The sequence below is a fragment of the Mus pahari genome, chromosome 5 (genome assembly GCF_900095145.1).
Source record: "Mus pahari chromosome 5, PAHARI_EIJ_v1.1, whole genome shotgun sequence".
Classification (NCBI taxonomy): domain Eukaryota; kingdom Metazoa; phylum Chordata; class Mammalia; order Rodentia; family Muridae; genus Mus; species Mus pahari.
Window position 1 is genome coordinate 4472223 of NC_034594.1, and position 8911 is coordinate 4481133.

The window sequence follows — 8911 nt, forward strand, 5'->3', positions numbered from 1 at the left end:
CATACACATGTGCTCAAACACAAGTGTGTACACAGACACATCCACTAATAAGTGTGCTTCTTGTTGTTGATAATGTTCCCTGAGCAATATTTAGCATCCACAAATGATTGCCTTGCTTATATACTCCTGTCTTTCGATAGTCCATGTCCCCTTTTTATTTCTGAGATTGCCATAATTAATAATTGGTATTATTATTTCTTATTTAGTTATGCACAAAATAATATTATGCCTTTCAGTTACCAGCCTCCTAGATTCAATAGAAGCCAGAAATTACCAGGCAATGTGAATGAGTGTTCCTAAGCTATGCTTTTAATTTTTAGATTCCCCTTTTTCAGTTGAGCTTATTGTTGGAATTTCCTGGGATCATTTTCTTCAGAAGTTGTCATTGTTTTAATTTTTTTGTTTGTTCTAGGATTCTGAATGGACATTTGGATACATATGTACTGGTATGTTAAAATGCTGCTTTGTGCTAAAATACAAAAATTATCAGCTACAATCATTTTTCTTATTATTTTTGGCTGATTCTATATTATAGATTTCTTAGCTCCCCAATATCAACTATAAGGCCATCCTTTAAGAGACAAATCTATGTATGATTTGAGTAGTCATAAACAACGCTACCTTAAAAGTAATCCTATTGTCTTCTATTGCAGCAATAATTTCACTTTGATTAGGGGGGATCTCAATGTACTTATATATATATATAATCTCAATGTACTTATATATTATATATATAGTTGTATCTATATTTTAAGCAGAATACAGTTATTTAAGTCTCTTTTATTAATAAATATATTTATTTAGTTTCATTCATGTGTTCTCTTGTGAACACATGTTTCTGACAGTTATTGCTTTAACAGCTAATATAGTATTTAGTAGTATAACAAAATCTCTAACGAATACATATTTAATTATATTTCATAACAAAATATTTTGTTCCAAAACTTGTCGAAACTATCATATGAGGAAGAATTATTTTTAAGATGATAAGTGAAAAAAATCTCTAAGTGACTATCTTGCTTCATACGCCAGGCTAGGCTCTCATACTCTATGATTCTTTGGCCTCAGCCTTCTAAATGCTTTGGTTTCAGGCAAGAGCCACCATACCTAGCACAACTAAACATTTTAATAGTCAATATTCATCTCTCTATAGGAGCTTTGTAGAAGAAAGTTTTGCAATGCCAACTGTATTACCTTGCTTTTCTGTTCCTATGATGAAAAGGTTTCCACCCAAAAACAACTTAGCAGAGGAAAAGTTTTATTTCAGCTTACATTTCCATCACAGAAGTAAGTATTGGCAGGTGTTTAAGCAGGAACTGGAAGCAAAAACCACAGTGGAAATTTTAGGGAGTCCTGCTCAGCTAGCTTTCTTTGTCACCTTTGGCTCACCTGCACAGAAGTGGGGACAGCCACAGTCGCCTGTACCCTTCCTCATAAATCATCACCCAAAGCAAAGTGGCATCCCACAGTCATGCCTACAGGCTAATCTAATAGAGACTATTTTTCAGTTAAGATTTTCTCTTCTCAGATAACTCTAGGTTGTGTCAATTTGACAATTAAAAAATATGAAGACACCAACAAGACTAAAACATTCAATATAGATAAGTCTTTTCTGTGTCTCTATCAAATAAAAAATCAAAATCCACTTGGAGAATTGAAGCTTAGAGAGATGAAGTAGAACTTGGTAGCAATGGAGGTAGAAGAAATAACTCTATGGGAAAGAATGTGGTATATAGACATGAGGAGCTGAGCTCAGGTTACCTAGCACCTACATAAACCTGAGTGCAGTAGAATATAGCCACTGGAAACATGGAGACTGAAGGAGTCCTAGAGGATCATTGGTCAGCTAGTCTAGTTGAACAGTGAGTTCCAGGCTTGGTGAGAGACCCAGTTTCCAAGTAGATAAGGCTGATGGCAACAGAGAAAGACAGTTGATGTCTTCTGGCCTCTATATGCACACACTACATGGGCGATTACACAGAAAAGCAAATCCAATTTAGTGGTATCAAACATGTTTACAAATTCATGGGCCAGTCTCTAGTAGAGACTATAAAGGCTTGGCTGCTCTTCCAACATTGATGATCAAAGTACATAAAATTTAAATGTTTGTGAAGAAAGACCCTATTAACATTTAATGTTACAGCTTTTTTGTTTTTTTTTAAAGTAACAAGATTTTTTAAAAATTAGTTTATTGCAATAAATAGAATATTTTATCAAATAGAAAGAGATGATTTTAGTAATTACATAGCAGATTAAATTTCTAGAGGACTCTGTATTCATTAATTATTCCTCTAAAAATGAACAAGTAAGATATGGGGAATTTTCAATAACTTCGGTGGATGGATGAGGGTAACTTAGCTAATGCAAGGAATGGTAATACCTAAAATTACACATCCTGTTGAGCAAGAGTCTCTGTTAGAGTTTTCTCTATGGTATGCTATGGAATGCATTTCTGTAGGAATCAATTTCTCTAATCACATTTATCAATTCCCCTGCTGATGATGAAACACTAAACCAACTCCATGCCCACAAATTATTCTGTAGACTAGGTACAGTACCAAATTGATTCCAATAATACAGGTGGAAATCAATATTCTCCCAAAGTTGGATACAGAGCTTTTGGTTATTTTCTCCTAATGATTTTAGCTAACCCAATTGCCTTTTTATGTGCACTTATTGACATCAAGTCTAATAGCATGTATGGGGCTGGAGATGTGTGCTACAGCTTTAATTGTACTGTTTTTATGAATCCAGCATCTCGCAGAGCAAGGGTATATATAAATTTCAGCTTTAAAATGTGTTGAACACCAAGCATTCATGTTATTTTATATTTATACCATTGAAGATGAAGTCAGCTCATATACTGTTTGTTTAAGGAAATCCCCAAATGAAAAAAAACCTACCTGTGACAGTTATTATAAATAATGTATTCTTATGGAGAAAAATCTAGATCAATTATTCATCACAACTATTTATACATAATCTCCACTCTGTGTATATTTGTGGTTGTACAATTTAAAACTTCTCTAAGAAGCATCATGTTCATGAAGCAGAAGTTATTATTAGATATGAAGGCACATTGTCAATATTTGTATGCTTAGCTTTGAAAAGAGCATGATAAAAAGTAGAGATCACAAATAATAGAATTCTATACATTGATTATAATTTATATGGTATAGAAAGTTCTCTTAGAAAATACAGAACCTATGTCTTCATGTACTTTATTATTAACTAAATAATTTGTTCCTTGGATGAACTACTGGAGTAATTATATAGTAGCTTTAAAATATCTTATTCTAAAATCCATGTAGGATGATTATTGAAAAAAATTAAATTCAAGGGCTAGAATAAAAGGATGTCTCAGCTGTTAATAGAACACGTAGCTCTCACAGTGGACCTGATTCAGTTCGTATCACTTACACAATAGCTTACAACCATCTTTAACTCCAGTTCCAGGAGATCTGACACCTAGATCTGGCTTCTGTAAGCATCAGGCATACAAGTAGTGCACATGCAAATATGCATGCCATTCATGTACATGCATATGTGCTGACAATTGTGGGGCTGTGGGTATATGGGAAGAGAGGGGAGGGAGAGAGCCCGAGTCTGGCCAGAGTTTCTGTGCTCTGGGCAGGCAGATGTGGGAGGACTGCCGGACACTTTCCATGCAGCCCTGGGTGGGCATCTGGCTATGTGAATTCACTGACCCCACATAGCAGGGGGTGGACAAATGGCAGCCCCCGGTACCAGGTTCTCAGTCTTTGGCATCCCACACTGGGTACAGCAGAGGAGCTGAGAACAGAATAGTGGTTCCGGGGTGGCATTTGCCCCCAGAGATACAGGAAGAGGGCAGGGGGAGAAGGGGGTGCTGGGTGGTTCCCAAACAGGAGAGTGTCTTTAGTTCGGGCCTTGATGAACCGTGACAGTCTATGGTTTTAGAGCTTTATTGTAGAAAGGCAGGGGGAAAGAGAGAAAGAGAGAGAGAGAGAGAGAGAGAGAGAGAGAGAGCAGTCATGGCCAAGATGAGAAAAGGGGGAAGGGAAAGAGAGAAAGAGAGTTAGAGAGTAAGAGAGCTTAAAAAGAGCAAGGTAAAAGCGAGGAGGGGCCAAACAGCCCCTCTTATAGTGGGCCGCTATCTTGCTGTTGCTAGGTAACTATGGGGAGGAGTCTAGCCAGAAGGCCAGAAGCTTGGGACATTGTCTATGTGACTGCTAGCCATGAGCCTCTCCTGTGGGGGCTGTGGAGGCAGTAACTTTGACAGGAACCAGGGGTCCAGGAGACATGAGGGAACACCTTCCATCTCATGTAGTTAGAAATTAGCACCACTGGATCCTACCGGGGTTCAAGACCTCAACTTGACTGGAGACAAGGCTGTCTGTGCATAAACCATTGTCCCACAAATCCCCCTTTTGTTTTTATAAGAAGGAAGAAGGGAGGTCACTGGTGTGATTATGTCATTTGTGGTGAAAATTTAGGGTGGGGTGGATGTTAGCACCTGACCGAACCATGTGACTCTGGATCTGCGTTGCCAGGACAACGATCCTCAATCCCACAACACACCTGGCTCAGTCCCCACCCTCAGTGGTGTGACGTCACTTTCCTTATAAATTAAGGAATCCCCCCCCTCCCCTCTCTCTCTCTTCTCTACTCTTCTACCTGCTTCGCCGCTCCCCATTCCTGCTAAATAAACCTCTCACGTAGAATCAACCTGGTGTGGTCTGCTGTTTGGTTCATCCGCTCAAATCAATAATACTAATTCATAAAAGTGGAAGTATCAGTAGAAAACACATAGCCTATAGAAGTAGCACAACATAGCCAGAGTACTGAGGAGGGCTATGGGTAAGGGTTGGGAAGGCAAGAGATTGTACAATCAATTCATTGTCCCATGGGTGGTACAATTTGAGGATAATAACATCAGTTTTGAACAGCAATTAATTAATCCAGATAGACATTATGTTTTCCTTACTATCATGTAACTTCCCCAAGTTCAGCAGCCATTTGGCTTTGGCAAGAGAGTTCATCTGTGGCTGGAAGGTCCCAAGTCTGTCTTCTGTGGGGTTTCAGTGTGTGTCTCGGGAATCTTCAGTAAGATGAGGTTTTTGGAGGAAGGCAGCTTTGCTGTCTGTAGGTCTCAGGAGATGGCACTGTCTCAGGTGGATCTGTGGCAGCAGGCACCATGTGAGATAGACCTGTAGAGTCACTGTGACAGAGGAGCAGAACCCCAGCAGAGGATGTCTGCCCAGGGTGGATAGCAAGAGTTATGCCTGCAATGGTTTGCTTACATCACTGTGCACTGTTAGGGTCCTAGAAAAGTTAGGGTGTTTAAGGAATTTAGTCCTGGAAGGTATGGATGGGCTGAGGAAGAAAATATCATGTTAATTGTGTCTGGGGTAAGCAGTAACAGTTTGTCTGTAAAAGGAAACTGGTTGCTCATTAAGGATTGGATGATTGTAGTAGGCCCAGTTGATTAGACCTGTGGAAGTAGATTAGATGACTTTTGCACCTTGAAAGAAATCTTAAACAAGTTGAAAAATTTTTTGGTCATATATCATGAATGCTAGAGAGAAAATAGGCATTTAAATAAAGAAGCAAGTAACTTTTGGGTTGAAAAGCAGGATTTAGGTGTTCCTGTAGGGGGAGCACAGCCTCGGGTGCAGTTTTCCTGGGCTTAGCTGGGTGACAGGAGGGGCACATTGCACCCTGTGGCTCCCCTGTCTTCCCCCTTTGTTTTTCCTCAGAAAGCAAAGGCAGGTGAAAATTTAAAATAGAGGGCTGAGTGAATGGCTTTTTAGCCATTGTGGCTGTCTGTGAGCGCTGCATGGCCTTATATCAACCTAACTCCAGATGCTTGAGTGCTTTGCTTGAGTCCCATTGCAGAAATACAGACAATCTAACAAACAAAAAAAAAAAAAAAAAAAAAAAAAAAAAAAAAAAAAAAAAAAAAAAAAAAAAAAAAATTAACTCCCAAACCATTCCCACAGTAATGGTCCCAAATGAAAATGACTTAGAAGAAACTCAAAAAAGAATTCAAATGCACCATTACAAACATGCTCAAAGAGCTCAGGGAATTTGAATATGACAGAAATGAAAACCTGAAGAAACTTTAAAAAGACAGGAATAAATTGACTGAAGTGCAAGGAAACACAAACAAATTGCTGATGAATTGATGAAGACAGTGTGGAATATAAAACTTGATTTCAATAAAGAGGTAGAAACATTGAAGGAAAGTCAAACTGAAACTCTGCTGGAAATAAAAACCATTAGTAACTCTAACGAAAACCTCAGTGGAAAGCTTCATGGATCACAGAGATGACAGAATATCAGGGCATATGACAAAGTAGAGGGATAAGATCATTCAACAAAATAAAATGATGAAATTTAAAAATACCTTATGATTTAAATATTCAGGAATTTTTGGACATGAAGAAAGCATCAAGTCTATAAATTAAGATCATGGAAGAAGGAAAAGATTTCCAGATCAAAGGCATAGAACATCAACAATAAAATCATAGAAGAAAAATTTCAACTCAAGGGAAAGAGATGCCCATTTAGGTGTGAGAGGTAGAACAGCAAACAGACAGGGCCGGAGAAGAAATCTTCTCCATGACATGCTGTTAAAACACTAATACACAGCACAAAAGCTTCAAGAGAGAAGGGACAAGTTGCAAAGAAAGGATGCCCATCAGAATAACAGCAGTTTTGTGAACTGAAACTGCAAAACCCAAAGGAGCTTGGAGCAACAATATTCAAATTCTTAAAAACAAAATGCAGATGGAAACCCATATTTACTCTGTAAAATAAGCTATCATAATTGAAGGAGAAAGAAAAACATACTGTGATTTTAAAAATAGGTCAAATGAATTCATAACCATCAAACCAGCCCTATAGAGAATTGTGTATGAATGAATTTGAATCAAAAAGAAGGATAAACAGACCAAAGACAATGGAGGCTGGGGGAGGTGTAGGTAGGGCAAATGAAATCAGAATAAAATAGCTGTGCAAACTAAAAAAGAATAAAAGCAAAAGCACAAAAAATGCATAAAATGGCATCAATTAACACACACACTTCGGTAATATCTCTGAATGTTAATAGACTTGATTTAACAATTAAAAACACAAAGTAACATACTAGATTAGAAAATGTGATGAACAAGAAAAACATCTCATGTTTAAGGATGGACAATGTCTTGGAGTGAAAGGATAATAGGAAGTATCTTAAGAAAATTGAACCAGAAAACAAATAGTCATTGTTATTCTAATATCTGACAAGAGGCCTCCAGCTAAAACTAACCATAACATACGAAGAAAGTCACTTCAAACTGAGCAAGAGAACCATCAACAAAGATGGTATTACAATTCTAAACACATATATACCAAGCTCAGGGCACCAAATTTCATACAACAAACACCATTAGGCATTAACCCACAGATTATGCCAACCAAGTATTAGCAACTCACTTCAGTATTCCAGTTACACCAGTGGACTGGTCATAAAAACAAAAAAATTAAACATGGGAATATTGAAGCTCGGTGATTTCAGAGATGAACTATTCCCTGGAAGTTTCTCTAAAATAGAGCACATATTGGCACACAAAGTAAATCTCAACTAAAACATAGATGCAACAATTAACAACAGAAACCTTGCAAAACAAATGCAAGCAAACATGAAACAGATCATTGACCTTTAGTAGAGTGCTTAGCATCTCTCAGTACTAGCCAATAGGAGTGAGGATTTTAGGTTAATGCTAGCTTGATAAATCCATGCTTGACTGAAGTATATAGTATCATTAGCAATAGGATCTTACTATCCAATTCTGATAGGTATCCAAGAATACTGGCAATAGTATTTAATATTTGGAAATCTATGAAACCTTATAGACAAACAACTCCAAAAGAGATAGCCTATTCCTGGCACTAAACCTTTTCATTGTTAGCCTGTGGTATCTAGTAGGGGCATTGTCACCTAATTTTAGGGTTAAAACTCCACTTGACCTCCTCATTGAATATGCTAGAACATATATATTTTTTCCTTGTATTCCCTCCTCTTCCTTGTTCTCCTATCCTCTATCCAAATTTCAGTGTTCCTGTTCCATTATTTGCCTTTCTTTCACAATATCTTTTATATCACAGGCAGGCTGCACATATGAGCTCACAGTGGTTGCGATAGAACACATAGAACCTATGCAATCTCAAGCCAGATGGAATCCCAGCATTTAGAAGGGAGTTGGGCAGGATATCACCTCTAGCTAAGAAGATATTGTCAACTGATAGCTGCTAGAGGAGGAAGGTAAGTCCCTATTGCTGAAGACACAATGCACCTCAGATACAGGGCTGAGCATGCCCTGAGCAGGAACCAACCCAAATGCCTGTTTCCTGAAGACTTGCTTTCATGGTACTCTGAATTCTAAAGGTTTCCCCTCACACCCACAGGTAAGTATAGCCTTCTCCTATCATCAAGGAAACTTAGCTTTGCAACAAATGGAGATCATTACCGAAAGCTACAACCAACCAAAATGTAAAAGTGTGGATCCTACTCTAATACATACTCAAAACCTTCCTCACCTAAGTCTCAGGGAATACTGTGGGAAAGGGGGTAGAAAGGTTGTAAGGCCAGAGGCTCAGGGAGTTTACTGTGCCATTGTATTTCCTTGGAATGTCAGAAGATAGACTCATAAAGTCTCGCTAACATGACTGCCTAAAACGTGAGCTGAACAAGAACCACAGACATGACATAGTAGGTATCGCAAAGAGCGGGAGGCCGGATGTAAAGAGCTACAAGAAGGCAACTAAGGAAAGTGTGAGCAGAAGAAATGGCCTCCCCTAGAACAGAGCACAGCAACTGGCTTTCCAGTACCAAACGCTGAGCTCTGCAAACATACACTCAAGTAGCATTATATATACTGAGCAGGAA